The sequence below is a fragment of the Suncus etruscus genome, chromosome 8, assembly GCF_024139225.1.
Source record: "Suncus etruscus isolate mSunEtr1 chromosome 8, mSunEtr1.pri.cur, whole genome shotgun sequence".
NCBI lineage: Eukaryota > Metazoa > Chordata > Mammalia > Eulipotyphla > Soricidae > Suncus > Suncus etruscus.
This window is the reverse complement of record NC_064855.1, coordinates 112,130,503-112,145,069: the sequence shown is the minus strand read 5'-3', so window position 1 is coordinate 112,145,069 and position 14,567 is coordinate 112,130,503. Positions and strand designations below refer to the sequence as shown.

The window sequence follows — 14,567 nt, the reverse complement described above, 5'->3', positions numbered from 1 at the left end:
GATTAAGACAAGTAGGAAATAGAGAAGTTAGCAAACAGAGAAAAGTATAAGGAATAGATGTTAAAAAGCTGTAATACTTTCCAGCTTGAAAAGTCTGGTGAGATCTCCAGTTTTCACAAGGTAGTTAGTATTAACTGCTAATTACTGAGCGTTAATGGGTGACTGGGCTGCAAATGAATTTATTTATTCTTCCCCAGGAAAGTCCTATTGAATATGGCCATTCAGTCAATGAATAATCCTTGGTTCATTGTATTTACGGGATTGACAAAGATAAACTGAAGACTCAAGAATAAGGCTCAAGCTGGAGTATACATAACACCAAGACAATGAGAGGTCATTTCAATCTCAAAAGTCACCACTCATTGTGGAGTCAATGTCAAATAAAAGATTTGGAATTTATCTTCTAAAATGCTCAGTATTAATATTTAAAAATAAAATCCTCCATTGTGATTTGATAGCACACATGTAAATATATAAAATTATATATTTATAATATATATATAATTATATAATTTATATATAAATTATATAATTTATAATATATATTATATATAAAATATATAAAAATTACAATCAACATGACATATGCTAATAGACACATTAAGAAGGAGGGAGGGGGCATTGGTGGTGGGAATGTTGCACTGGTGAAAGGGTGTGTTCTGCTTATGACTGAAACCCAAATACAATCGTGCTTGTAATCATGGTGCTTAAATAAAAATTTTATTAAAAAAAGATAAAATAAAAAATACAATGAATGCAGCAAATGCATAGCTATATCATACATGTATGTTACATAGTGCTATATTAATAAATTAAAATTATATTTTTATTAAATATAAACAATAATAAGCAACATCAAAGAATACAACACCAAAGAACACACCAAAAGCAAATAATTATAATAAATAAATAATTTAATAAAATAATAAATAAAGTTAAACTCAGAGTTCAAGGCAGAGACTTGACCAAAAATTGGACATCTCTTCATTCCCAGGATCATACTGAAATAATGTAAAATAAGTATATCTGCATGTTTATTAACATAAATATTTCTCAAACACAGAAATAAAAATAATCACTTTAAAAGATTATGTGTTCACAATATAACACTATTAAATCAAATTTCACAAATAAACTAAAAAACATCTGAAATAGAAAATCTTAACTAAAAATTATGAACATGGATACGACTGAGATGGGGCATAGTAGGATCTTGATTTATTATCAATTAAAATTATTATAAGAATAAATTAAAGTAGTTGATAATCATGGATGGTAACTGTATGGCTTTTTATATTTCTCCATAGTTGAGAAATATACAGAGAAATATTAGTGGAAATAATGAAGGTGAGACATAAATTCAACCCAGTAGAAGTCAGAGCCAAGAAATCTTTGAAGAACTTACAGATCAGAAAGAATAATAGTAATAGACTGAGAACAAATTATTTAGAGTAAATTATCAGAGAGCTGCTTATGGAAAAGCTGAACAGCTTATAAAGTGTGAGGCCTTCATTAATATACAGTAAAATCTAGAAGTTCACAGAAGGAATGATAAGGTCTCAGACACAGGAAGAGCAGACTGGCTTTTGCCTTCTTGTCAAAATATGAAGAAATGGTCACGCCTTCAAAGGGCAGAAAGAAAATCAAATTTAATATAAAATGGTCTACTCAATCTAAAAAGGAAATAGGAAGACAATGAAAAACACAATTTCAAAAGCACAAAAAAACATAATAATTTATTACCAATACTTCCTATAACTAAATAAAATGGAAAAACATTCTTAGGAGGATGCCAGAAATAAACGAGAATAAAAATAACTAATCAATATAAAATTTAACTTAAAAACTTAAGAATTCATTATAATGACTTCTTAAAAGTATCCTATATGTTAATGATTTGTAATGTATGTTTTTGATTTTTTTTGTTTATTTTTTTGGCTACACCTGGTGATGCTCAGGGTTATGCCTGGCTATGCACTTAGAAATCGCTTCTGACTTGGGGTACCATATGGGACGCCAGGAGATCAAACCATGGTCCATCCTAGGCTAGCACTTACAAGGCAGATGTCTTACCACTTTGTGCCACCCCTCCAGCCCCATGATGTATGTTTTTTTTTGGTTTTTGGTTTTTTGGTTTTTGGGTCACACCTGGCATCGTTCAGGGGTTACTCCTGGCTCCATGCTCAGAAATTGGTCCTGGCAGGCTCGGGGGACCATATGGGATGCCAAGATTTGAACCAATGACCTACCTCCATGCTATCTCTTCGGCCCAGATGTATGTTTTTATGGCATGTGATTATATACTGATTTCATAGCACATATTCTCTGCATAAATTGCATATTTTATATATTTATTTTGAAATAATGAAAATTAATATGTTTAGATAGCATAAATATTTCACAATTTTTCTTTTTTCTCTTTTAGGGGAGAGCACGAACACAGTCCCCCACTACCACAAATTATGCAGTCGAGTTTCCCACATTTGGGGAAATTGCAGGGGTCAGCACATCTGGAGTGCAATGAATAAGCCTCGCCCTGGGAAAACCACCTTCATGATCATGGTATCTCCCCTGCCAGGTAAGTATACAATTTTTCTTAAAAGAATACTACTAATAATACAAAGTTTGATGAGAAAAATATAATCATGAATTTTTAGCAGGTAGAACTAAAACAGAAAGATGAGTATGAATAGTAACTTGCCCAATGTTCAGAGCTCAAGAGCCAATTTGTTCTGTATAAGTTGATAAACCAATCATAGAAGAGAATACACATTTAAAGAGAAATAAGTATCAGAGATTTCAGATGAAGAATTGAGGAAGAAGACTTCTCTTTCAAACATTAGAACTTCATGATTTATTTTCAATATTTTCACACTATCCTGAATTACTTTATAAAACTAAACATTATAAAGGTTTGAATTTATAAAGATAGAAAGTTGATTTTCAGGGAGAAAAACTGAGAAGATAATCTAAAAATCTCTCTTCCTGTTGATGTAATGGCAGATGGATTTGGTCTCGCCCCTTGGATAGTCCACTGTAATGACAATTGAACCTGGACACAGTCCTTGAACATGCTCCTTGGATATGCTTCCTGTCATGCTGGGTATAAAAAGAAAAACTTGGACCATTAGGATGAGGGCCCAGAATAGTGAGCAGAGCAGCACTTGTCAATTTACAGAGGGCTGAAGATAACTTTCTCCCTGTCCTGGTCTGGGCTGGTGCTGGCAGTTGCCATAGGTTGGCGTCCCTGGGTGGACACTTGGCTCCACCCAGCAGCTGGGCCCCACCGGCTACTGTGAGCCTTGTAGCTCTAGGCCCTGACAGCATCAGGCCCTTACCACAGAGCAGCAGCCAAGCAGAAAGCAGACTTGCAGCTTATAGTACTAACCTGCAGAAGCTGGGAAAAATTGTCGATTACTACAGTTACTGCAGCCTGGCAGGACCCACTGGAAAATGGCAGATTCTACACCTTACTACATTACAACTGAATTGTAGATAAATCACAACAGATATTATCTTGTTAAGCCATTGCTGAAATTTCAGAAAAGAAGCCAAATCTCCAAGTGATAAACTAAAAGTCCCAAATCCTTCAGGATGAGCCGCAAATAAATACTAAAGTAAATACTAAAGCTGGGGTTGCCAGAGGCTCTAATAATAATCAGAATGAGATCGGGAGACTAAATTTTAGAATAGGTGCAATTAAAGCTGGGAGGGGAACATTGGAATAGGACATTAGTGTCCATAACTGTTATAACCTAGTGACTTTAAGTAGAAAGAATATCAAATTACCCTGGGGAAGAGTAACCACAGTAACCTAATTAAATATGACATGATAAAATCACCAACATCAAATTTTATTTTTAAGAGCAATTTAAAAATGAGTCCCAAAATTATTAGAGAATTGCATTTTAGAGTTAATAGAAATGTAGATTTTTTATAATACAACAAAAGCATAAAAGATAGAGTAATAGGATTATAATGAAGAATCTAATATTATATTTCAAATATTAGACGCTAACTATAAGTAAACGGTGAAAAACTAAGGGCAATTATTAAAATTCCTAGGGTCAATAAAAGATAATGTATAACAAAGACATACTTTGTTCTATATGAGAGTAGCAGAAAATTATATATTGTTATTCAGTAATATTCAGAAAAGTAATCTTTATGGGAAACCACCCCACTCTCTCATATGAAGAAAACCCATTTTTGATGAGATCAAAAGAGATAAGTAGTACAAAAGTTTGAACCTAAAAACAACTACAACTAGATTTAAAATAAATGATGCAAGCATTGCAATTGAAAGGGAAATATTTCTGATTGGATAACAATGCTGGTCTTGCCAATCTCAATAAATAGTGAACAAAAGAAATTTCAAGAAAAATTAGAAAATCTTTAAGTAAATCATAATAAAGACACACAAATGTAATAAAGATTAATGTGTGGGAAAAATGGAGAGACACAAAGCAAAGGAAGGAGGGAGACAGGAGGAGAAGACTCTGGATTCAATAATTAGCAAGATGGAAATTTATATGACTTATTGTCTCCAATGTCAATCCCATTAATCAAGGCGGTGGCACTCTATACCTTTGCTTTAAAGCTACAGCTTTTTAAATCTTCACATCTAAATAATTAGCAGAGATAATTCCTCTATCATTGTTGTTAATTGCATTGCTTCCTTTTTTATTATTAAGCTTGCTATTTTAATATTTTAAAATCCTTTTAAAGAATCCAATTTTAGGGGCCAGAGAGATAGCATGGAGATAGAGCGTTTGCCTTGCCTGCAGAAGAACGGTGGTTCGAATCCTGGCATTCCATATGGTCCCCTGAGCGACCCTGCCAGGAGCAATTTCTGAGCATAGAGCCAGGAGTAACTCCTGAACGCTACCAGGTGTGACCCCCAAAACAAAAACCAACAACAATACAAATAGAATCTAATTTTATTTTCATTAATACTCTCTTGATTTTATTTATTTATTTATTTATTTATTTATTTATTTTTGGTTTTTCGGCCACATTCGTTTGATGCTCAGGGGTTACTCCTGGCTAAGGACTCAGAAATTGCCCCTGGCTTGGGGGGACCATATGGGACGCCGGGGGATCAAACCGAGGTCCTTCCTTGGCTTGCACTTGCAAGGCAGACACCTTACCTCTAGCGCCACCTCACTGGCCCCGATTTTTTATATTTTTATATTGTATTATTTATTCTTTCCTTCCCACTCTTTACTTTTGCTTTAATTCTTGTCTTTTATTAAGATCTTTAAATATAAATATTTACATTATTAAATTCTCATTGCAATGTAACCAATTTTGAGTATGATTTTTTTCCTCTACAAATGCTATTTTTAATATAATTTAATTTATTTTAAGCTCAGGTATCACATAGTTGACATAGTTGATCATAAAATATTTGATTCCAGATATATGTAAGAGAAATTATTTAAAAAGAAAAAGAAATAAAGGGAGTGGTGAAGCAGGGTCATTGGTGAAGAGGTGATCTAAACTTATTATACAAGACATGTATATATACACAACATATCAAACTTAGTAGAAACTGAAATTCATAGCAGTTTAACTTACAACAACGTAAAAAAATTCTCAGGAGTGGGGCCGGGCGGTGGCGCTAAAGGTAAGGTGCCTGCCTTGACTGCGCTAGCCTCGGATGGACCGAGGTTCGATCCCCCGGCGTCCCATATGGTCCCCCAAGCCAGGAGCGACTTCTGAGCGCATAGCCAGGAGTAACCCCTGAGCGTCACCGGGTGTGGCCCAAAAACCAAAAAAAAAAAAAAAAAAATTCTCAGGAGTAAAGTTGACCAAATTTATTCAAGACCTCCATAATGAGAACAGCAAAATGATATGGAAAGTCTTAAAATGATACACTACATCTATGCATTTGAAGACTCTGAAGACTTTATTATAAGATAAAAACATTTTAAATTTTTCTATAGAACAAATTAAATTCCCATCAAAGTATCCAATAAATCTTGTTCAAGTAGAAATAGACTGATTCCAAAATTTATGTGGACTATATAAAAGTGAAACCATAGATTCTAGAAGAAAGTATGGGAGCATATTTTTCAACCCTGAAGGTGCAAAAATTTCCTAGAGTTCATTTAAAAGACACCAAGTAGTGAAACCAGAGTACAGTGCCTTGTCCACTGTAAAAGAACAGCACCCAATGTACAGTAGACAAGATACTTGACTTGGATGCAGCTGCTCAAGTTCAATTTCTAGAACATGTGTTCCCCTGAGCACTGCCAGGAGTGATCTGTGAAGCAGGAGTGAGACCTGAGCATTAAAGGGTATGGTGCAAAAACAAAGAAAACACTATAAAAATGATAAACTTTGTGATAAAATAGTGAAATATGTCCTCATCTAATTATTTTTTGGTCATAAAAAAGTTTAAATAAAAATGTAAGTCTCTATTTAGGAGAAAATACTCACAATACATATACCTGACAGAATATGCATCAACATCCACAAATATCTCATAAATTTTATTTATTTTATTTTATTTTTTTGTCATTTTTTTGGGCCACACCCGTTTGATGCTTAGGGGTTACTCCTTGCTAAGCGCTCAGAAATTGCCCCTGGCTTGGGGGGACCATATGGGACGCCGGGGGATCGAACCGCGGTCCTTCCTTGGCTAGCACTTGCAAGGCAGACACCTTGCCTCTAGCACCACCTCGCCGGCCCCATATTTTTAAAAAGTAAGTATAATCAATTTAAAAATGGAATAAAGATTTGAACTGACACTTCACAGAAAACAAGGTACAAATGGCCCCAAAGAATATCAACATGTAGGGACAGTGTGAAAATACAACAGGTAGGATGTTTGCCTTGCACTTGGCAATTCTAGATTCTACTCTGGACATCTATATGGTCCTTAAAGCAGTGCTAGGAGTAATTTCTTGAGTACAGTGTCAGGAGTATGGATAGAGCTTTTCTGTGTGTGGCCCCAAAACAAAACAAAAACAAAAGAATCTAAGACCATAAACATGTAGAAGATGAAAAAGGAAAGTAATGGGAGAACAGAGGTCAGGGGCCTCGGTTATACTGTGAAGTAGGAGAGTTGTATAGCTATATATATATATATATATATATATATATATATATATATATATATATATATATATGTGTGTGTGTGTGTATGTATATATATTATATTATATATTATATATTATATAAATATATATAAAGCATAAATGCAATAACACTGAAAACATGAGGCCTAAGCATGAGATGTAGACCACCACAGAACTTTAAAATGTGCTTGTGGTCGAGGTTTCAGGACTGGAGTGAGGAATAAGAGTATCTGGGCTGTAAGGAAGGAAGGTAATGGATGGGAGAGAGCATGAGAACACTGGTAGAGGGAAATTAGCATTGGTGTTGGGATTGATATTTGAATACTGGATTCCCAAGAAGCATATATCAATAACTGTGGCTCCTTAATTAAGCCAAATAAACAAATTATAAAAAATCTGAATTTGTGTTCAAAATCACACCATATCATAGAAAGGCAAGTTGAAATACAAAAACTTGTCATGTCACTTGTACTAGAAGAGCTAAAGTTGTAGATTAACCATCCCCAAACTGATGAGATTTTGGGAAAAGTGGGACTCTTTTGTCACTGTTGGATTATAAAATGGTATAATCACTTGCCGATTTTATATAAAATGTAGTATTCATCTATTATGTGACACTCAGGGATCATGAAATAATTCTACTTCCAGGATTTAACCCATGCACAATAAAAGAGAATGTTACATAATGACATGCTAGCATGCCCAAAAAACTTGATTTATAATAAGAAAGCATGATTAAAACCTGTATCCATATAATCAACAAAATGAGAAAAGCTGACTTTAGTATATTAATATAATATAATATGATATGATATATAATATATAACATGATATAGTATATTAGTATTAATAGACAAAAAGAAAGTCTAGACTTTTAACCCATAGATAATTTTTGATAATAATATTTTTGATAATTCTCAAATACTATTCTTTGAAAAGCTAGGGATATAGGTTATGTAAAATATATATGATATACTCATATGATCATATATTATTATATAATACAACCAAATTATGACATAATATGTTAATAAACACATTATTTATTAATAATAAATATTAATAATATATTATATAAATACAGCTATATATTATAAAATATTATGTACTTAGAAGGATTAGATTATATAATACTATTTGTATCATAGTCATGAGTAAGCAAAACATACTATGATGAAAATTAAACTGGTGAGTTTTCTATGGATAGAGAGAACTGACCAGAAATAGGCCAAGAACTTTAGGTAAAGAAAATTCATTAATCAGGGCCGGCGTGGTGGCGCTAGAGGTAAGGTGCCTGCCTTGCCAGCGCTAGCCTAGGACTGACCGTGGTTTGACCCCCTGGCATCCCATATGGTCCCCCAAGCCAGGAGCTACTTCTGAGTGTGCATAGCCAGGAGTAACCCCCGAGCGTTACCTGGTGTGGCCCAAAAAACAAAACAAAACAAAAAAAACAAAAAGAAAATTTATTGTCACTTGGGAATGTGATCACAGATATGTATCTCCATCAAGTATCAAAAAATGATTAATGTAGATGTTCACATCTCACAGTATCAAAGTTACTATAATTTAAAAAATATTGTAGAAATAATAAACATGCCACATAGATAAAAGAGGAAAAACAAATGATGCCTTTATATATAAATATTTTATAAGTAGTATATTATATGATTTTATAGCTTTCTTCTATAATATATGTTATTTATATAATGAGGATGAATGCATCTGTGGAACTGAACTATCTCAAATAAAAGGAAATTGTCTTTAGCAAACAGTACTTTGATAAGGAAAAAAAAAAACTATGCTGACACTATACTTTTGAACCATTAGTTTTAACACCAATAATCAAAGTCAGAAGAAGATAGGAAAATATGTCAGAGTTCTTGGAGTTAATTGAAAACTATCAATCCAGAGTTATGTACACATTACATTCTTCTTTCATGAAAATGGAGGTTAAGAGGCATTTTCTGGCAAAAGCATTGAGAGAAAAAAAAAAGAGAGATGTTTTGCCTGTCCTACAGCTTATTCTGTGGGGTTATCACACCATTGATAATCCAAGGTATAAAGACCGATGAGAAAGAGTGATTATTACTGAAGATCGTTAAAAACACAGAACCAATATATAAAATATAAGTGAGAAAATTCTAGTAACATAAAAGTAAGATATGACCATTTAGATAAGGTCAAACTGAGTTTATCCCAAAATTATAAAGGCAGTTGTAAATAAGTTTTAATACAATTTATTTTATTAACATTTGAAATGAGAAAAATAATACATCATCTTACTATGTAAATGCCTGTGATAAACTAATATTTTCATGATAAAGACTTTTAGTAAGCCAGAATTTAAAAGAAATTTCTGATTTTCATATAGGATAGCTAAAAACAACAAACACAGATGAATGACATTCTTAAAAGTAAATGTTTAGATGTAATCACTTGGAAATCAAGTACAAAAATATCTGCTGTTTCTATTCAAGTTGTTAATGGTCCTTGTTATTGTAGTAACTCCTGAGAAATAGATCTAAAAATTAAGAATTATAACAGAAAATATGTCTTTTTCACAGATGATAAAATTATCTACAAAGAAAATCCGAAGTAATGGATTGTGATATTAATAGAAATAATAAAAGTTTAGCAGTCTGATTAGAACAAAGATCTATATATTAATCATCATCAGGAACAATTGAGATATGTAGCACTAAAATATGGCATATATAATAGTAACAGACACACAATATATAAAAATCTAGTAAAAGGTGTGCAAGATCATCATGAATATAATTTTACAACTTTATTGACTGGCGTTAAAAATCATAACTAAATGAAGAGTTAAAATGTTCAGAGGAAGAAGGCTAATGTGATAAAAGTTATAATTCCTTTCCAATTTATCTAAAGGTCCATTTCCTGTGAGGATTTTAAAAAGACATTTACCAGGGTGCTTCTAAAATACCTATTAAAAATGCTTAATGCTACTGAAAAATACAAAATAAAAAATGCAGGCCATGAAAAAAATTTTCTTAAGATTCATTTAAGTATCAGCTAATTAAAGCACTGTAGTATAATTATAGGTATAATTTAAAAAAAAACAAAATGGCATAAAGATATTAGATAGAGGATTTAGGATAATGATAGAAATACACATCTTTAGGGAAAAAAAGATACCTCCCAAGTAGGTGTTCATGAGAATTGATGAATGACACAGGGGAAAAAAATTTGAGCATGACTTTTGAAATCACTCACAATAATCAACTCCACAGGGTTGTATCCCTGAAACTTATGGTTGTATCTCATGCCTTAGGCCAATATCACAATGATTAAAAATAAGTGTATTTGTACTATCAATTTTCATGTATATGGGAAAATAGTTTCCTAGACCTATCATAAATATCATATCAACTTGATGGGCTTAGAAAAAACAAAATTCGTTCTTTTTAGATCCAGAGGCTTGTGAAGCTAAGAAGGCATCGAGTATCTATTCCCTCTTGATGTTTTCTAGCCTCACTTACTGGTGCTGGAGGCTACCATCATTCCCTGGCTCCAGGCTACATCACTTCCACTTCTGCCTCTAGTTCTCCTGACCCTTTCTTTGTCTCTCAAGTTATATAATCTGCCTGTCTTCTCTAATGACAAAATTTGTTTTTAGACCAACCCGTTAACATTTCAATCACTTTAATTGAGTTATATCTATAGAAACCTATTTCAAAAACAAACAAGCAAACAAAACAAAAACAAACAAACAAAACCCAAAGCCAAGTGAATCTATGTTTGGGGAAGAGGTACCGTTCAACCCACAGCACTAGGTAATCCATCTTCATTTTATTTGGAAATACGTTTTAAATAGGAGTCAGTATCCAGCATATATGAAGAGGAAAAATTGGTCATGTTGAGTCCCTTATTACCCTTATAAAATGTACAGAAGATCTGGAAAAGGGAAGTGACAAGTTATAATTCTTTCCTTGTGGAAGAAAACAATCCATTTTAATTTGATATTTTTCTCCATTTTTTTTAAGAAAGTCTCACTGAATATAATCTTTTATACACAAAAAGGGAAACTCTTCACTTTGAAATTAAAATTCTATTGGCATCCTTCATTTTTTTTCCAAATCTTTTTAAAAATTCACCTACATTTCAACTTAGGTTGACAGAATTTTAAAGAAAGCTAATGATATTTCACAGTGAGCTTTGTCATGCTTGGTTTCCTGCCTTTGAGGCAAAGTTTCTTTCTTGAACATCTTCATGGTTAATCGCTTCCTTTTATCAGAAGGCATAGGGGTCAAACTCCGATGTGCGTGCAAGGCCAGCAAAAAAATTTCTCACTTAAAAATAGTTATTTCTTTGGTCAAAGGCATACAAAGCACTGTAAAAGTATTGTCAAATAACAATAGTAGCTCTGTTGAAAGAATAAAGAGTCCCTGGGAGGAAGTAGATGGAACCTAACTAACTTCACTGTCACAGGCTTACTGAAGATGAGAAGTGGCTTGTCAAGGCCACTCAAAGAGGAAGTGGGGTGGAGGTTCAACACCTGGTTCCAAGGTCATAGTCTTGAAATCCTGATCCTGAGCTACCAGAAGCTGTAAAAATAAGATAACGCGATTTGTGTCATTCTTGGCTTTTCCATGGGGTTGTGCAGGATGAGTTGTGTTCAAGCAACTCCCCAAAGGTAATTTTCCGTGTGTGTTCTATCGATTCATGAGTTTTATTTTTATGTCAACTGCCAGTCTTACAATGGTTGGTAATTGCTACAAAGCCCCTTTTCTGGTTCCAAAGCAATTTAAATATGTAAATGAGGATATTTGAAATTTGTGATTATTTCAACTGTCTTACTTTTGCATTCATGATATTTAGTGTAGGAGATTTCAGTGGCTAGTTGAAACTCTTTATACAAAATTATGTCTTCTTCAATTTAATGATAAAATAGCATACTTAGAGCCAGACTCTTAAGTTCAATTTATTCTGAAATCCATCTTTGGGATAGCTGCTCAATTATTTTTTTTAATTCTGAATCGTGATATTTATATATAGTATGAACTAAATGATAAATTAAATGTAGCAAAAATTAACCCAAAGAGAGACTATTGTGAAAAATGAAAGTGGAAAGTATTTAAGCAAACAACTAAAATGAAATAGAGCTGAATATATAAAACTGTGAAGGATCCAAGATGGGAAGGATATAATAAAAAAAAGATAAAAATTGACTATATTAGAAAAGAATTTTTGAAAAATACAAAGACTAGTTCTGAATGTAAAGAAAACAAAACCCGAGGTTGTAAGACAGCTTAAAAGATTGAGTATAGCCCCCCATGCGTACCATATATATTGAAAAGAAAAATGAAAGGACGGACTCTCAGGCTGGGAAGAGACCAGTACTCTTTTCCTAATTGTTTACTCTCAGCAGCCTCTTGGCCTCTTTCTGCCTTCATTGTGTAACTGTGGTTGCTAACATTCTAGGTTTCTGATTAGTTCCCACTCAAATGCATTTCCCCATATGGAACTCCGGAACTGTTCAATAAGGAATTTCGGTGAAAGAGTCTCTCAGTTTAATGCTTATGATTGAACCATGTCATGGTGATTGTTGGACTTGTTCTTATGGCCCCCATATGCACCGATAACGCCACGTGACATTGTTCCTTGTTTGCACAGGCACATTAAAATGAGAAAATAAGTTCATACAAATAAGTTCTTATCTTATAGAGATTGGAACACATAAATCTTATAGTGCAATGGGACCTTACACCCTGAATATTGACATAATGACCTGGCACAGGCCTCAGAAAAATGGGCTTTCTCCTTTCACCCCTGAACCAGGGAAGCTATCTACGAAACATCCAAGGTTTTTTATAACAACACCTGGAAGCAACCCTCTACCAGGGAAGACCCTACCACTGCTTTGACATCTACCTGCTCAAAAGAGACTTCCCTTAACACTAAGAAGACTTGATAACGTCAACGACCTGCTTACAGGACAGGGCTCTCTGCATTGCCCTTTAATTATGAGGTGAAACTAGAAGACGCTCCACATCCTGACTTCAATGTAAGATATGCAGATTCCAGGATCTTTAATACAGAAACATGATACCAACAACAGAGACTGTGTGAAAAATAAAAGTGTATTGGCACTACAGACAATGACTTGGATTGGACTAACTAGTTTGCCTGGAGCCTTGAGTTTGTCTTATGCCAGGAAACTTCAGGGGTAGGGTCTCCTTGTATTTAGGCCAAGGCTTTTCCTTTCTATGTCCCTCATATTTTGGTGGGCCTATGCAAACAATAATTGCCACTTTGACTCTAATCCTTAAAGAAAACAACCCACTTAAACTTTTGAGGTTAACTTAAACTAATATGCATGTGCATGGAAATGTAAAAAAGTACTATGCCTTCAATGTTTAAGGAGTTACATAATTTTTATGGCTTTAGATTGCTTTGTGTGCTGCTAAGAAATATTGTGTATTACAATCTGGGGACTCGAGGAACAAAGTAATTGTAGATGGGTTCTGCTTTATTTTTCCTAATGTTCTTTGGCTGAAAGTTCTAAGTTAAGATATCAGCAAGGGGACTTCTGAGAATTCTATTGATGGGTCATTGTCCTTCCACTGTAACTTTACCTTGTCCTCTTTCTTTGCATCTTTGTTTTCTTAATTAAAAATAAAAAAATAAGAAAATAAAAAAGAAAAATTAAAAAATAATTTATTAATAGAAAAGACAATTCTAACAGAGACAACTATGTCTTAAAATATAAGACAATTCCGTCTATGTACAGTTCGGTACACTTAAAATATATGTGAAAGGTTTACTTTTTAATAGAAATATAAATGACCAAAATTTACAAAAAATATTATATCACTTCAGTATACAAAAGGACATTTATAAAACATCATGTAGCTATACTTCTGGTTCTACTTCATACTAGGAAAAAAGAAAATTTTACAAGTAAATATTTTTAAAAATATAATCTATTCTACTTAAATTATTGTAGTTTCAGAAACTTAAGGTCCATACTTATTTCACACTAATTCCAAACCACTTATGAACATGGACAATAGTTGTGTGTATTCACATGTAACCACAAACACATTAAAGGCTACAAACGTTAAAGTCATTTATGAACTCAATATAAAAGTTTTAAGTAAAATATTAATGAAGCAATATGCTTGTAGACTAATATTTGTAAATTTGTAGGATTATAGTATATGTATGCATTTAACTGACAAAGACTTGATTGTCTAGATTGTGTTCTTTTCACCTAAAATATGAAAGAATGGCTTATAACCAACAACAATATTTTATTAGTCACATAATAGTAAAGTTACTTCTTTCAAACAAAGAAACAAATATGCTTGTATGGAGCCAAACATATTTTCAATGATATTGGGAGGAAAACCCCAAATAAAGGACACTGATTTTATATTAGTTTCACAAGTTGTGGGTAAGTGATTCATTGTCAACATCCTATTTAGTGAGAGACTCTCTTGACAGAGAGAGAGA

At 33.2% G+C, this 14,567-nt stretch overlaps 1 non-coding gene across 1 annotated transcript; it reads right to left on the bottom strand.

Moving 5' to 3' along the window:
- Nucleotides 1-2,422: 2,422 nt before the first annotated feature.
- LOC126017079 (U1 spliceosomal RNA) lies at nucleotides 2,423-2,586 on the bottom strand. Its single transcript, XR_007498755.1, has one exon. It is a non-coding gene; the product is annotated as a U1 spliceosomal RNA (small nuclear RNA).
- Nucleotides 2,587-14,567: the final 11,981 nt, after the last annotated feature.